This window comes from Oryzias latipes, chromosome 2, assembly GCF_053564925.1.
Source record: "Oryzias latipes strain Hd-rR chromosome 2, Olatipes_Hd-rR_3.1".
In the NCBI taxonomy this organism is placed as follows: Eukaryota; Metazoa; Chordata; class Actinopteri; order Beloniformes; family Adrianichthyidae; genus Oryzias; species Oryzias latipes.
The window spans coordinates 25,063,592-25,080,903 of record NC_136238.1 but is presented as its reverse complement, the minus strand read 5'-3'; the positions used below and the strand labels follow the sequence as shown (position 1 = coordinate 25,080,903).

The 17,312-nt window shown below is 44.4% G+C and overlaps 2 protein-coding genes across 9 annotated transcripts in view; one reads left to right on the top strand and one right to left on the bottom strand.

Moving 5' to 3' along the window:
• The window catches only part of LOC144986719 (NLR family CARD domain-containing protein 3-like), a 674,722-nt gene that overhangs the window by 129,833 nt on the left and 527,577 nt on the right, over positions 1-17,312 (bottom strand). The window lies entirely within an intron of this gene.
• The window catches only part of LOC144986673 (NLR family CARD domain-containing protein 3-like), a 497,154-nt gene that overhangs the window by 282,869 nt on the left and 196,973 nt on the right, over positions 1-17,312 (top strand). The gene's annotated exons all lie outside the window — the stretch shown is intronic.

Sequence of the window (17,312 nt, the reverse complement as noted above, 5' to 3'; positions counted from 1 at the left end):
ATAATTGAGTTAAATTTAATCAACCTAATTTCTTACGTCTAAACTCAATAATTGTTTATACAACTCAAATTTATGTATTTATCCAACTAAATGTCATATTACTCCAATTCAGTTAATATTTTTTCCATTTTAATTAATTATATTTCTTGATCTCTCATATGTCTAAGTATGAGCCGACAGATATGCTCATTTTTATAACAATAAGAAGGACGGGGAAAGAAATGCACTTTGCGCTCAAATTCATTAAAGAATTCTCCATCTTTGTCATGACCCTAATAATCGGTGGGGGTGCTATATAAACTCATCATCCTCTCCTTCACTCTTACTCATGGTGCAGAGACATAAGCATAGTAGGACAAGATAACTCAGCAAAACATGGCAAAACACAGTAAAACAGCTAAACAACTAAAAAAATTTGGTCAAAAACCCACACTTAAACCAAAATCCGTCCAGACAGGCAAAGGAAATGGTATCCCACAATCCCTTGCGGTGCCGATCTAACAGCAGCACCAAAGTTACACCTACTTCCTTGAATTAATTTGAATGAAAGTAAAATAACTGTCTGAAAACTACGTGTTATTTTTAAGCTGACTTAAGAAAAAATTGATTTATCTTAACGGAAGCAAATAATTAAGTTAGATCAAAGTGAAAAAGTTTCTCTTTCCAACATCCATATGTGGTCTTATCACCGTCTCATGGTGGAAAAAGTATTATCTGAGCTTCTTCATCCACTAAATCATCTTCAAATGGACACGCCGTGCTGCTTCACCTCTATGTAAACAAACTAACCAACTAAACCTGCTCCAGACCAGGTTATGTTGAGAGCATGAGTTGCTATGGCAACTTGACATACCCTGAAACTTACCTCCATATCTGGAACCGAAAGCTGAGGTTATCAAATTCCTTAGCCTCAAACTTACCGTGGGAGCTAGCAGAATCTGCTTTCTGGAATACCCCCCTGGAGTGATTTAGAGCGTTTTTCTGAAACCTGAACGTCTGGAGGCTCTGAGTCCGAGCGGAGCTGCAAAGACACGAGCTGCAGCTCAGAAGAAAATGGTTTGATACCAAACTGCAGGTTTGGTGACACTTTTGGATTCATCTTTAAAGCTGCTTCACACCCAACGGGATTCAGGCGGTGGGTGTGGCCACTTTCAATGTTAAGTCAATGGTCCAGACGCCATCTGAGGTCCTGCAATGGTCCCATTTGAGCGGTGGGCGGCGTGAAGGTCTGGCAGCAGCGTGACGGTTTGAGTGACAGCAGGTAGAAAACACATCAATCTAGTGAATGGATCCATGGTTCTCCTGAACTTCCATTCATTCTCTTCACCTGCTGGTTCCCTTTGGGGGCAGCGGGTTTTCAGGAAGCGTCCTGCCTGCTGTTGGCCAAGAGAGGCGGTCAGTGTGGACGCAGCTGAACAGAAATGTATTCATGTTCATTAAAAACAAAGAGGACGGAGGGAGGGTCACGTCATGCGAAGTGAGTAGGAGTGCGTGAGCGGAGCTCCCCGAATTAAAGAACATTTTTTGGACTTAAAGATAACGAATTGTGGCAGAAAAGGTCTTTACAGGAGTGTGATGTCTCTTCGGGAAATTTGGGCCAAGACGCCAGAAAATAAAAGAGTCTTACGCCAGAAACCTCGAAAAACGCAGACGGAGGCAGAGGAACAGGGCCTGAACAACATGGCGGAGAGCGACATCGAAAGCCTTGTGATGAAGATAAGTGATGGGCTGTATGCTAAACTCAGCGCAAGCATGGATACTAAGCTAGACCAGATTGTTAAATCGGTCAGTGCTGTGTGTGAGAACGTGAAAGTATTGGAGAGAAGAATGGAAAATGCGGAGCAAAGAATCTCCGACACAGAGGACTCCGCCACCCAGCTGTTGGCGAGACTCGAGGGCGCCGAAACCCGCCTGAACGAAGCCCTCGCCCGGCTGGAGGATCAGGAAAACAGGTCCCGGCGCAACAACATAAAGATAATTAATCTGCCGGAGCGCACCGAGGGGGATAACCCTAAAGAGTTTTTCGAAACATGGATACCCAAAGTTTTGAATATGAAGGTGAAAAAAGACCGGATTAAAGTGGACAGATGTCACCGAAGCCCGGGCCAACTCCGACCCGACGCGACCAGACCGAGAGCGGTTTACGTCCGCCTCCATCACTATGAGGATAAACAGCTAATCATGCAGAGCGCCCGGAATCGGGGGGAGATCTCGCTCGGTGGGAGCCGAATCCACTACTTTGAGGACTTTTCACCGGCGCTGGAGAAGAAAAGGCGTGATTTCACGGAGGTGAAAAAAACCCTGCGTTCACTGGGGATTCCCTACAGGATGCTTTTCCCAGCGGTGCTGCGGGTTAACCATAAGGAGAAGGTCCATGTCTTCAAGTCCCCAGCAGAGGCACAGCAGTTCACCATGGCAGTGCAGAAAGACAGCACATAGTGGACCGCAGCATAAACAGCCACGGTATTTTACACCTGACTGTTCTTTTCTTTCTTCTTAATTCTTTTTTTTCATAAATGGGGCAAATACTTATGTTATTATATTATTTTAAGTTAATGGACACGACCCCTTTAAATATATACACATTTTCTCTTCTTTTCATAGACCATATTAAAGTTCATTTTATGATCAGGCAAGCTGATCCATATTGATTTTGTTTTTATATCTGGAAGTGCAGCCAGAGTACGGTATTTCTGTTGGACATAAGTCAAAGTAGTAAGGTTTGGGGAGCTCCACTTCTTCCTACTAATGTTAATGTGGGTGTTATTGAGAAAGTGGCAGAGAGTTATGTATCACATGAGCCCTACAAAGGAGCTGGAGTTGCAGCAGTTGCAAGATTTTTGTTTGTCTTTCACGTTTTGAGATTTTTTTTCTTTTCTTTTTCTTTTCATCTCATCACCAGCAAACCTAATGTGTATATTTGGTTTTATAACTTGAATGAACAGGGTCATACTTAAGATGAACACACACAAAAAAAATGCCAGGAGTAAATTCCATTAAATTCTGCTCGTTCAATGTAAAAGGCATTCATCATCCTATTAAACGCAAAAAGATCTTGAGCTCCCTAAAAAAAGACAAAGTTCAGATAGCTTTCCTGCAGGAAACACATTTAGTGGATAAGGAACATATGAAGCTGAAGAGGGATTGGGTAGGCCAAGTACATTACTCCTCCTTCTCCTCCAACAGCAGGGGAGTAGCTGTTCTGATACATAAACCTGTTCCCTTTGTTCTGGAGACCTGTAAGAAAGATCCAGAGGGCAGATATATATTGCTACATGGAACCATTCAGGATGTACATTTAACCATGATGAATATATATGCACCAAGTCCACCACTGTCTTCTTTTTTGACAAAAATTGCATCAGAACTTGCAGAATATAAATGCGGTCTGACACTGTTGGGGGGAGATTTTAACTGCGTTTTAGACAATAATCTAGACAGATCACCGATACCCACTGATGGGCGATGCAACTTGGGGGCCACACTGGCCAAAATGTTGGAAGAGCTTAATCTGGTGGATGCATGGAGGTCCATTAATCCTTCTTCCAAAGATTTTACATTTTATTCCAATCCACACAATTCATATTGTCGGATTGATCTTGTCTTCTTACCACCTGAGTCTTTGGGACAAGTAAATACATGTGAAATAGGTTCTATTTACTTAAGCGACCACGCCCCAGTCTATTTAGACTTGAACATAAAAGAAACCACACCCACAACAACGAGGTGGCGTTTTCCATCACATATTATTATTGACAAAGACTACAAGAAAAGGATGGAAGAAGAGTTAAAATTATATTTTGATGAAAACGATAATAGTGACACAAATCCTGAATTTTTATGGGAGGCAGCAAAGGCTTATATCCGTGGATCCACCATTTCATATATAGCAAATAGAAAGAAAAAATTGCTGCTGAAACAAAATCAGCTGGAAAAAGACTTAAAGGCAGCAGAGATGGCACACAAATCTAACCCTACAAAAAATAATTTGATTAAAGCACAAGCCGTTAGAGCAGCTCTGAACTCTGTCCTCAATGAGAAAGCCTCTAGATCATTGTTTTCTCAAAAACAGCGTTTATATGAATACGGCAACAAACCTAGTAAATATTTAGCACGTATACTTAATCAGAAAGACACTCAAAACACCATAGGGGCAATCAGAGATTCTAAAGGAACAAGACACTATGACAGACACAGTATTAGCTCTGTTTTTGTCTCCTTTTACAAGTCCCTGTACAAATCAGAGAACATAAGCACTAAGGAAGACATGGATAGATACTTTTCACAAATTAAACTGCCAACATTATCAGAAGAGCAACAGGAGATCCTAGGAAGACCTATTGAAGAAAAAGAAATTTTTAAGGCCATCTCACTGATGCACAGTGGAAAATCTCCTGGTCCAGATGGATTCCCTGTGGAATGGTTCAAAGCTTTTAAGGACAGGATTGTTCCCTATCTGCTCAGAACATATAATTACAGCTTCAACACAGCCCATCGCTTGCCAGAAACAATGACACAGGCAAATATCTGTCTGATCTTAAAGAAGGGAAAAGATGCTGAAGACCCAGCCTCTTATAGACCAATCTCCCTTATCGATGTAGATGTCAAAATTTTAGCAAAAATATTAAGCTTAAGACTTGAATCCTTCATAACTCTCGTAATCAAACCTGATCAAACAGGGTTTATAAAAGGAAGAAATTAATTTCATAATATCCGCAGACTTCTGAACATTATACAGCAAGCTCAAGATAAAAAAAATGAAGGGCTTACTTGTGTCTTTGGACTCTCTGAAAGCATTCAACAGAGTTGAATGGTCATATCTCTTTCAGACCATGGATATGTTTAAATTGGGCGCTAACTTTGTCGACTGGGTGAAGCTGTTGTATTCTTCACCTAAAGCAGCTGTTATTACCAATTCTCACTGTTCTAACTACTTCTCCTTAGAAACGTGGAACACGGCAGGGATATCCCCTGAGCCCTCTTTTGTTTGCGCTGGCTATCGAACCTTTTGCAGAGCTCATCAGAACTTCTTTGAGTATAAAGGGATTCCTCATCGATGGTAAAGAACATAAAATCTCATTATATGCAGATGATGTCTTACTGTATCTAGTCGAAACAGACAGCACCATCCCACACTTACTCAACCTCTTGAAACAGTTTGGCCATATCTCAGGTTTTAAAGTAAACTTATCGAAGTCAGAAGCTATGCCTATTGGCACAATGACTGGATCTGCTCCCCCAACGGGGTTTCCCTTCCAATGGTCCCCGAAAATAATAACATATCTCGGAATACAAGTGAGCCCCTCTCTTAATAAATTGCTCAGATTGAATCTAAAACCAACAATTAAACGTATTAGAGAGGACTTAGAACGGTGGAAAAGCCTATCCGTTTCCTGGCTTGGAAGAATAAGTCTGCTGAAAATGAATATTCTCCCTAGACTCATGTATCCATTACAGATGCTGCCAAACTCAATTCCAAATAGCTGGTTCTCGGATTTGGATAAAATATTTACGCATTATCTTTGGCAGGGGAAGAAAGTAAGAATGAAACTAAGCAAATTACAGAGAAGTAAAGATCAAGCGGGTCTAGCTGTCCCAAATATCCGTTTCTACTACTGGGCTGCGCAAATGCGATATATACATGAATGGGTGAACCCAACTGTCTCAAATTCATGGATTGATATGGAATCTAGCAATTGTGGAATTGTAACATTAAAGTATTGTCCCTTTATATTTTACAATAAGGTTAAATTAGAAGTACAAAACAACTTTATAGTCTTCAACACTTTGAATACATGGTACAAAATGTTACTTTTCTTTAAACTAAAAAAAGACTTTTCTGTATTAGCCCCCACATTTAGGAACCCAGATTTCATCCCATCATGTCAAGACATTGGCTTCAAACTCTGGCATGAAAAGGGATTAGACCAACTTGCCAGACTCTATGGTGGGAATGCATGGGAATCCTTCGAAGCCTTAAAGAATAAATATTCTCTGCCCCAGTCCCACTTCTTTCGGTACTTGCAGATCAGACATTACATACCCAAACCAAACATCCCCCCAAACTAACATTTTTAGAACGCATTCTTACACAGCCCCAACCTACAAGATTTATCTCCCACATTTACAGAAACTTTTCTTCGAACATTACACATTCTACAGATTACCTCAAAAGACAGTGGCAGACTGACTTAGGAGAAGAAATAAGTGACAATGAGTGGACCCATCTGATAGAGAACACGCTAAAACTCCTAACTTCAAACTCACATAGAGAAACACAATTTAAAATATTACACAGACTCCATTTTACACCATTGTTGAGGAGCAAGCTGGGCTTAGACTCTCCCTACTGCTGCAAGTGTAACAGTGAAATAGGTACATAGGCACACATGCTGTGGAAATGTAGTGGGATACAAAAATACTGGATTGAAATTAAGAAGGAGGTGAAAATACTGTTGGGATATGGTGTGGAACTCTCAACCTTTCAGTGTGTTCTTGGCACAAATTCACAAAAATTCTTCTGTTTGTAGCAAGAAAAACCATTCTGAAATTCTGGATTTCCAAGGACATTCTGACCATGGAGGACTGGTACACAGAGGTACTGAGGATTCTTTCTCTGGAAAGATTAACGCATACCCTTCATGACAACATTGAGGAGTTCAACAAAGTCTGGCAACCAGTTCTGGATAAGACTAATCTTTCTTTGGATTGAACTCTGTTCTGGTGAAATGTGAAAAAAATACAAAAAAAATACCCTGTAATAGTCTTTTGCCGCTGGTGATGAAGGTTGATTGGTGATTTGTTCTTTTTATTTATTTATTTTTTTTAAACTGCTGCCTGTTTATGTTAGGTTGTGATGTTAAAAAGAAAATATGGGTTTGTAAACATCTTGATGTTCTATTTTTCATGTTTGACTGTTTTCACTACCCAAACAAAAAGAAAAAAAAAATCATGACAAATTGATGACCGTAAAAATGATCTTTTATATATATAATTATCTCCGTTCTGCAAAACGACTCAACTCCCGCTAAGCTCGTTGTGTCTGTTTTTTGACCGTTTCAAATTCATTATTACTTATAGACCTGGAATGTTAAACCCGACGCTCTCTCCCAAAAATTCTGCTCCTCTGAAACATCTCCTACCACCAACATTCTTCCATACTCCTGTATTGTAGGGAATTTAACCTGGGACATTGAAACCAAAGTCCTCTAAGCTCAAGGTGAGGAACCCAATCATGAAACTCTTTCTAATGGGACCCTCTATGTCCCTCCCTCTCTCAGATCTGTTGTCATCACCTGGGCCCACTCCTCTAGCATCGCTTGACATGGAGGTATCCACCGTATACTTAACCTCATCCGCAGGCGTTTTTTCTGGCCCTCCATGAACAAAGACGTTAGGGAGTACATTGCTACTTGCCCCATGTGTGCTTGCTCCAAATCTTCTCATTCACCTCCATCTGGTTACCTCCATACTCTGCCAATGCCCAGCCGCCCATGGTCCCAAATCGCCGTAGATTTTGTTACTGGACTACCTCCTTCCCAAGGGAACGCCGTCATATTCACTGTTGTTGATCGTTTTTCCAAGTTTGCTCATTTTATTTCACTTCCCCAGTTACTTACCGCCACAGAAACTGCTGACATCCTGGTTCATCACATCTTCCGTCACCATGGCATGCCTGCTGATTTGTTTTAGATCGTGGTCCACAATTCATATTTCAAGTCTGGAAATCATTCTGTTTTGCCCTGGGAGCCACGGTCAGTCTCACATCAGGTTTCCACCCTGTCAAACGGTCAAGCAGAAAAGGCAAACCAGGAGCTGGAAATATCCCTCCATTAATTAGCTGCCCATAATAAGACTGGTCCAAGTGTTGGATCGAATACGCTCATATCTCTCACCCTTCCTCTGCCAAAGGGATATCTCCGTTTGAAGCCTACCTCGGGTACTCACCAACTCTGTTTCCGTCTCAGGAACTTGACTTGGCAATGCCCTCGGTTCAGGACCATCTCCAATGGTGTATTTGGCACCAAACCAGGGCTGTTCTCCTCCGCACCAAGGAGAGCAACAGCCGTAATGCCAACCATCACAGGGTGGTGGGGCCCACCTACCAACCTGGTCAGAGGGTTTGGCTCTCATCCCAGAACATGTCTATCCAAGCCACTTCTCGCAAGTTCACTCCCCACTTCATCGGTCCCTACACCGTCGAAAAAGGTCATCAACCCCTCCTATGTCCGTCTCGCCCTCAAGGTACACCCCTCATTTCACGTCTCTCAGATCAAGCTGGTTCAGGACAGTTCTTTCTGCCCGCCTTCCCCTTCCCTGCCTCCCGACCGTATCATTGATGGCAATGCGGCCACTCCGTTCACAGTCAGCCGTATCTTGGACGTCCGGCGTTGAGGTCATGGCCACCAGTTCCTGGTCGACTGAAAGGGTTATGATCCCGGGGAACGCTCCTGGGTCTCCCATTCCCTATTCCTGGACCCGGCCCTCATCAGTGCCTATGTATCGGGCCCACCCAGATTGGCATCCTGGACTGCCAGGCGGTGGTCATTGAGGGAGGAGGTACTGTCATGGTGCCTCTGTCAGATATTCCCCCTCTCCCCTCTTTGCTCTGCCTCTCTCTCCTGACTCAACCAGCTGTGACCACTCTACTCATCAAGCCTCTGTTCTACATAAGGAGACCCAGCTCCAGTATTCAATGCCAGTTCGTTGCCCTTCATGGTGACTAAGCCTGGTCTATAGTTAAGCTTACCTTGTATTTGTGCTTCGCTAACCTTGTTCTCCTGCTTCAGGATTCATTACCCACGAGTGTCACCTGTGTTGGATGTCTACACGAGCAGTTCCAGTGTTCCAGTAGAAAAACCTGTTAATGCTTACCGCGCTACTACCTCGAGTCACGCCACGTCAAAATCTCCATCCACGCAGTGTCAGTCCAAGTCAAGATCTTCGAGCCTCTTTCAAGTTCGGACCTGTCTCTCGCCATCCACCCCCACGACTAACCGGAAAATAAATTCTTTACTTACCACTCCACCTACCTGTGTCTTCCTTCTGGGTTCCAGCATTTGGGTCTGTCTCGCATCCGAAACATGACACCTTGTCTGTTTTAACTTCATTTCAAGTAATTTCTAATCTATTGCACTATCAGTCATGATCATGTTTTTGGGTCAAAATCCAAAAGAAATTACCAAACGGTGAAAAGGTCATCTGTCAGTCCCACCTGACTGAATGGACCAAGTTCCTGGACCTCCATCTGGATCACTGCTCCTAAACACACTTTTCTGTCTGATTGCAGGTTGGTGAGATGCAGTTTGTCAGAGATAAGCTGTGAAGTTCTGGTCTCAGCTCTGAAGAAAAACCCGTCTAAGCTGATGGAACTGGACCTGAGCTGGAACAAGAACCTGCAGGATTCTGGAGTTCTTCATCTGTGTGGTTTTCTGGAGAGTCCAGGCTGCAGACTGCAGACTCTGAGGTCAGACTCCATGTTTCAGTTGTGTTCAGATCAATATGATGACAAAGTTGTTGACCCACAGTGAGCAGAAATGTCCAGATTCTGATCTCCAGCAGCATCTTCCTGCAGCTGCTTGTTCTCTTAAAAGATCTGCAGAAGAACTTTCAGCAGATGCAGCTGAGAGTCCAGCGGCTGATGTTTGTGAGCACACAGTGACAGTCAGGAATCAGACACATCCTCCACAAACATCCTCACCTTTTCATCCACAAACATCATCACATCATCCATCAAAGCTCCCAGCAGCTTCTGACTCTTCATTCAGAGCTGAAGTCATGGATCAGGGATCAATGTCCAACATTTGCTGCTGACTCTTCCTCATCACTTTCTTCTTCTCTCTGCTTTGATCTGTTGGAGCTGAAAGTCTCTGCTTGAAGGGCTGCAGCAGAGAAGGACTGGAAGATCATCTCCTGAAAACTGGGAGGAAGACTTTCCAGCATCCTGCTGCTGAAATTCTCCCATGATTCAGTGCTGTTTGGAGAAGAGCTGAGCAGAAAGAGGAAGTGGACTTTTTCTGCTGTTGCTGCAGAAACAGCAGTTGGTTTGGATGCAGCCACAGGCTGATGTTTGACTTTCACACATCTGGACTTCTTTCCTGAAGCAGCTGCATGTTGTCCTGAATGTTCCTGAATGTTCTTCTTCTCTGCTTCTGCTGGACTCTTCTGATCTGCTGCTGTTGCTTCACATCTTTGGACTTTTTCTAAACTTTCTGATCTTCTTCATCTCTGAAATCTTTAGAAGAAGTGAAGGATGAAAAACTTGAACTTTGTCTTTAAACTCAACTCTTTGTTCTGGATTCAGGTTGTGGTTCTGCAGATTGTCAAAGTCCAGCTGTGCTGCTCTGGTCTCAGCTCTGAAGTCCAACCCGTCCCACCTGACAGAACTGGACCTCAGGAGCAACAGCCTTGAGTATTCAGATGGTCAGCAGCTCCGGGATCTGGTGGAGAGTCCAAACTCCAAACTGCAGACTCTGAGGTCAGTAGAGGGTTGGAGTCAGTCCAGCTGCTTCCAGATGTTTGGTCCTAAAGTTAGTCTGAGAGCAAAGATGCAGAGTTTCCTGTGAAGCTGCAGCTTCTCAGTGAAGCTCTGAGGAGAATGATGACAGGCTTCAGGACAACAGTCAGCCAATCAGAGCAGCAGAAGCTCCAACAGGTGAAGATGACAGGAAGCTGCTGCTCTGAACAGGACTGAAGCTCCTGCTGCTCTTTCTGCTGCTGTGCTGCATCACTGACTGACAGACCAGGATCAGGAGACACTCCTTCATCTCTGTCTCTCTACTTTCTCTCTGCAGGTGGAGGTGGGACTGATGTTCCTCCTGGAGGAGCAGAGAGGAGCAGCAGCAGCAGCTGGTCTGCAGAGATGTTGTGACTGGACGGTGTTCCTGGGAGGTGGAGAGCAGAGTGATGGAGGAATCAGAGGAAGTGGAGATGAGTGTCAGAGCTGCAGCATGAACTGACCTGAGATCAGCTCCACTGTCTCTCTCAGCATCAAGTGGACAGTTATTGTGCTGCAGCTCCCCCCGGTGGACTGATGGAGAACTGCATTTCCTCTTCTCATTCTAATTTGGAGTGTTGATCTGAAACATGGGTTGGATTCAGATGTTCAGCAGCTCCTTTTTCTTTGGTGTTTTGTGGGTAAAACTCTGTTCTTTTTCATGCTGACAGCATTTTTAGTTGCAGTTTTAAAGAAGTTTCATCTAAATCCAGTTGAATCTCCTCATTTTGTAGAATGTCTAAACTAGTAGAAACTTTCTGAGCATAAAGCCTGTTTTCTCCAGAGGACATGAATGAACAGAGTGGATCTTAGTGAGGAATGACAGCCTCTGGATGCAGAGAATCACTTTGATGCAGCTGCTGCAACAACACCAACTGCATTGAAGCAGGAGGGAGAAGGGAGACACCTGCTGGCTGTTTGCAGAACTGCATCTTAGTGTCAAAAGGCTACAAACTGAAAGCTGTCTGTAAAATTCCTGCAGCCTGTTTGGATCTAATAAATGCTCTTTTGAATCAACTCTGTGTTTTCTATTGATTTCTGTCTTCATTCTATCTTTGACTCACAAACAGACTTGAATCTTTAGTCTTCCCCCTCATCCTGTTCCAGCTGTTCTAATCTTCATGTGTTTGGTTCCTTCTCAGTAGAAATGGGTTGGAAAAGAGCTTTGGAATGTTCAGGTGGTGCTGATGTCTTTCTAGATGGGGGTGGGCAGAACAGATGAGAGCTCCTCCCCCCTGATTCAGAGGGGAACAGTGGGCAGCAGCTGAAAGGAGGGAGTGGAAATGGGAAAAGTTCTCTGCAGGTTTCTCCTTTCCAAGAACAGAGGGACACGACTCCATGAAGAGCAGAAGCTAAAGAGTTGGAAAACATGCCCAAAGCTGCAGCACCACCTGCAGAAAGATGCTTCCTCTTCAGGCTCCGCCCCTCCACATCAAGAAAGATCAGGGTTTCTGCTGAGCTGCTATTGGAGCTTTTAGGGGGTCGGATCTTTAGATTGCGCTTTTCTACCTTTAAGGACAAAGCGCTTTACATTCACACACTGGTGGCGCCTGCCTACCACCAGAGACAAGGTTTAGTGTCTTGCCCAAGGACACTTCGATTCATGGGCGTGCAAGGCGAGAATTGAACCTGCAATATTATGATCGTGGGTCGACTGCCCTACTGCTACACACCCACGCCCACCTGAAAGAGCCTCAGAGCTTCTCCAGCTGATGTCTTCAACACTGGGACTCCATCCCTTCTTCCATTCATCTTTCTGTCTGTTTGCTTTGAGGCCCAGATCCTCACCTGCTGCTGGCTTTGGTTCAGCAGCTGCTGACTGGAACGCTGAATCTCAGAGCGTCCGGCGCTTTGATCTTCTGCACATTCAAGTGTGGAACAGATGCAGAGAAAAGCTCCAAAGTTCTCAGAGGAGCATTGATTCAGCAGATCTTTAGTTTCTGGAGACGACTTCAATGGAAGAATGAAAACCACATGGATTCAAACTGAAACTCTGTCAGAGTCAATAAAGTTTTTTCAAAGATGAAGTCCTTGAAGGACAAAGCTCTCCTTCACTGTCAACACACACAGATGATCAGAACAGTTCCACATGTGTGTGCATGTTCTGGGAAGTTCTCCAGTTCCTGGGTTCCTCTGATCACGGGTCCAGCAGCGTGTTTCAGGAACACGGATGATCCAGAACATGGGATCAGACTGAAGTCAGCAGCTTTCAGCTCCTTTTGGGCTTCAAGCCCAGAGAGAAGACAGAAATGTGAGGAAGGCAGAGAACATGAAGGGTTCCTGACAGGAAAGAGAAGTTGGAGCCAGAAAGACTAGAACCGGATCAGGACCAACTCTGGACAGTCCTTTTAGTGGTGGAGCACAGACAGAAGCAGCATCATGTTTGTCACAGAGACGTGAGCTTTGAGGAGCCACTCTGCAGCTTGACCCTCTCAGATGTCAGCAGCTGTTTGTGTCCTCAGATCCAGTCAGACACCAACATGTTCCTCAGAGAACAGCATGTCAGCACACACTGCACACGCTTGGATCCATGCAGACGTGTTGGAAGCCAGAGCTTCAGGCCGGCCTTCAGTGGATCTGTCCGTTCATGCTGAATGGGAGCAGAAGAACGTCTGTTTCAGCTCTGCTGCTTCAGCTCCACTCAAACTGCTGGGAACTCCAAACTCTCTCAGAGGAGAAAAACAGCAGAAAGCTTTCTGCAGCTGCTCTCACAGTGGATCTTCCTCTGTCTTCTTCAGCAGCAGATGATGAAGAGTCACTTTCTTCAGGTTCCTCTCAGTCCTGACCTTCATTCCTGATGGACCAAAGCAGACTGACAGCAGCTCTTTAGCTCCACAAAGAAAACTCTGCAGTTTCCCAAAAACCTTCTGAAGCAGAAAAACCAGGAGACTTCCTGTCTGTCTGTCTGTCTGTCAGTGTTGGAGTCTTCCTCCATCTTCAAATGATGAAGGTTTCTGCTTTGGAACATTCCAGAAAGCCTTTTGAAAGCCTCCTGATGATGCTGGAGGACAGGGAGGAGCGCAGGAGGATGCAGGAGCTCCCAGAGGAGGAGAGGCAGGAGGAGCAGAGGGAGCGGCTGCTGGAGCAGAAGCAGCTGCAGACGCACTTTTGGCTCTGGGCTTCAAACTTTGATCAGGAGGAAGAGGAGGAGCTAAAGAGGAGCAGGAATGCTGGGAGTGGGACTGGAATTCAGACTGAATCCAACATTTAGGGACAAAAATGGCGTCTTCCAGAAATAAATCAGTCTTTATTGTCATTGTAGATGGGGATACAATGAAATTGCAGCAGCCTTGAAGTGATGAAGTTAAATAAAATAAAATAGAATAACTGTATTTACATCTCTAACAAAAAATGAACAATATGTACAGAAACTGTTGAATATTAAATATGTATGGACAAAATAGAATGGAATGAGTCGAGTTGCTGTGAGCGCAGCATAGTAGATATTGTGTTATTGCACAGAAGTCAAGATATTGCACACATGTGTAGTCAGAGATTTAGCATTTGTAAAAAGTCAGAGTGGGTGTAGTTGGTGGAAGTGTGTGTATTCCGTATGGTGATTTCCTGTGGAAAAAAGCTGTTCCTTAGTCTGTTTGTCCTGGTTCTGATGGACCTGTACCTCCTTCCAGAGGGCAGCAGTTCAAACAGAGAGAAAGCAGGATGGGTGGAGTCAGTGATGATGTCAGTCACTCTGATGAGGCAGCATGACTGGTAGATGTCCTTCAGTGAGGGGAGGGGGCAGCCGATGATCCTCTTCTGTCTTTACCACTCTCTGGAGACTCTGCTGTTCTGCTTCAGTGCAGTGGGAGAACCACACTGTGATGCAGGAGGACAGGATGCTCTCAATGGTTGAGCGGTAGAAGGTTACCAGCAGCTCCTGGTTCACATTGTTCTTCCTGAGTCTTCCCAGGAAGTGCAGACACTGCTGAGCCTTCCTGATGGTGTTGTTAGACCCTGTGAGGTCAGCAGAGATGGTGGCGCCCAGGAGGGTGAAGCTGTGGACCCTCTCCACACAGTTTCCGTTGATGTAGAGTGGGGGTGGATCTGCTCTGTTCTTCCTGAAGTCCAGGATGATCTCCTTGGTCTTGGTGGTGTTCAGGATGAGGTTATTAGCCTGACACCACCTGGACAGTTTCAGGACTTTGTCTCTGTGGGCCGTCTCGTCGTCCCCAGAGATCAGCCCCACCACAGTAGTGTCGTCTGCAAACTTCACTATGGTGTTGCTGGTGTGGGCTGGTCTGCAGTCTGCTGTGTACAGCATGTCCGTCACTGAGGAGTGACGTCACTGAACACCGTCACTGCCTGGACCTCTTTCTGGGTCCTAGTGCCCTAAAGGTTACAGCTCCTGGTTACACAAGAAAAAAGTCCATTCTAGAGGCCACTCTGACGTCATCATCATCAAAGACAGCGTTACCTAGCAACCATACCAAGACCATAGCAGCTATAGAGGGAAACACAACAAACCATCAACGGCGGTTAAAGCAGTCAGACGTTTGTTCTGCAGCTCAGCAAAAATCTCTGCTTTAGGTTTTGGGGAGAAAAACAAAGGAAAACACACGGAGAAGGATTCTGCAAAGGAAATCCCAAGTTCTATTGGTAAGTCAGCGTCCTGAAAACATGCTTTGTTGGTTCTGAAGTGGCATGAATGCAGACTTAGATTGGTTTGTTTCCTTGGATTCTTCAGATGGATTCAAGCTGTAAATGTTGTCAGCATAAAGCAAGTTTGGACTAAACTAAAGCAGAAAGTGGCTTTGAAGATGGTCAGGAGAAATGAGGGCTTTTTTCAGGAATTCTTGGAAGAGGAGGACTTCTCCAAACAACCAGAATCTAGGAGGAGGTTTTTTCAGCATTGAGATCAGGATTTAGCATGAGCTTCAATCCCATTTTTGTTCAATCCAAATGTTTACCGTCATATTCAGGAGTTCAACTCTGAAAGCCACCATGACATCATAGACATTAAAGACCCTGTTACCTAGCAACCAAACACAACAAACTGGAGACTATTCAAACTGGACATTTTGGGGCAACAATTCTTTTCTAACTCAAGTTTTGATGAAAAATCCAAATGATGGAAACAGATTGTGTAAAGGAAATGAGGATCTATTGGTGAGTCACAGTCCTGGAAACATGAGTTGTGCTCTGATGAAGACGCCTGATCCAAATGTGGATTTTGAAATGTTCTTCATGAGATTCAAACTGATTGAAGCTTTGAATTAAAGGTGTCAACACATTTCTGCATTGGATTCATTCTGTTTCAGTGTCTAAGGTTGGTTTTGTGGCAGAAACCAAGTTTTTGTTGAACAGTAGCGTTTGAAAAAGCAGAAAGTGGCTTTGAAGATGGTCAGGAGAACTTCTTTGAAGAGGAGGACTTCTCCAAACAACCACAACCTTAGAGGAAGTTTTCTGAGCATTCATAGAATGCTTTTCCAATGACTCATCATTTTCCACAAGAAGCTAATGAGTTTTTCCAAATGCATGCTGGATATTCTTAGTTCTAGCTTGGAAAGCACTTTGTGGGATTTCCCTGGAAAACCTGCTTTATCAATCATTTTGGTCTCTTTTTCTTCTTCTAAGTTCCAGCTTGGTGAGTTTGCAGGTCGCCATGGCAACCACTGTCCAGGTCAAAGGGAGGACCACGGCCATCCAGTCTCCAGGCTCTTGGATTGATATGACAGAAGGAAACAACAACCGCTCCACAATCCCTGAATCCCCTACAGCCTTTATCTAAACATTTACATTGACCATTATCACACATTTGAATGCATTTTCTCAGAACAACAAGCACAACTTTCCGTTTGTTTGTGTGTGAAATGATTCCAAAAAGCCATGTGTCATCTTGGAGGGACTGGTTTCTCATCAATGCAGACCACCAAGTTTCTCTGGTTTCTGACTATTTGGTGGCTGGTAGGCCTTTTGGGATTTTTGTCAGGGAAAGAAGTGAACCTGGGCTCCAAATATTGGAAGACACTGATCTAAAAGTACTAGGACATCTGGAGAAAGCTCTAGTTCTGCTCCAACTCAGTCCAAAGCACTGAAGATAGATGGAGTTGGATTTGGGAGAGGACTGAGCTCATTCAGATGAAGAAAGAAAAAGTCAACAGATGAAGAAGATTTCAGGAAGTTTCCCATTCAACAAGTTCAAGTTTCCAGAGAGCTAGTTTAGCATCTTCATGAGATGCTGCTGGGGGCGGAGCTTGAACACACACCGCTTCCTGGAACCCAAACTCAGGCTAAGTGGAGGAAAAGTTGGGATTTCTGGTGTTTGTAAAGATCTGGAATGGTTTCCTCCCACAAAAAGGCCTTTTTCTAGTTTCCTGCAGATGAATTCTTTTCCTGCTGGGAGTTCTCATCTGGGTTTGCAGATTCTTAGTTGGAGGAAAACTTGGAGCAAATTCTTCCCAGAAAAAGGATTTTCTCTGGAGTGAATTGACATGAACAGAGTGAGTTTGGACTGAAAGCAGCAACAGGGAGGAGATGTTAGAGCTTCATCAGAAAACAGCTTTCTGGAGGAGTTGGAAGACGTCAATAGTCACAGTGATGGTGAGGAGGAGGAGCTAAGACTTCCAAAGTCATGTGACTGTGGGAGCTGCAGCAGCTGCAAACATCTGGATTTCCTGCTGCAGCTGCAGACCTTCATGTGACTGTGGGAGCTGCAGCAGCTGCAAACATCTGGACTTCCTGCTGCAGCTGCAGACCTTCATGTGACTGTGGGAGCTGCAGCAGCTGCAAACATCTGGACTCCCTGCTGCAGCTGCAGACCTTCATGTGACTGTGGGAGCTGCAGCAGCTGCAAACATCTGGACTTCCTGCTGCTGCT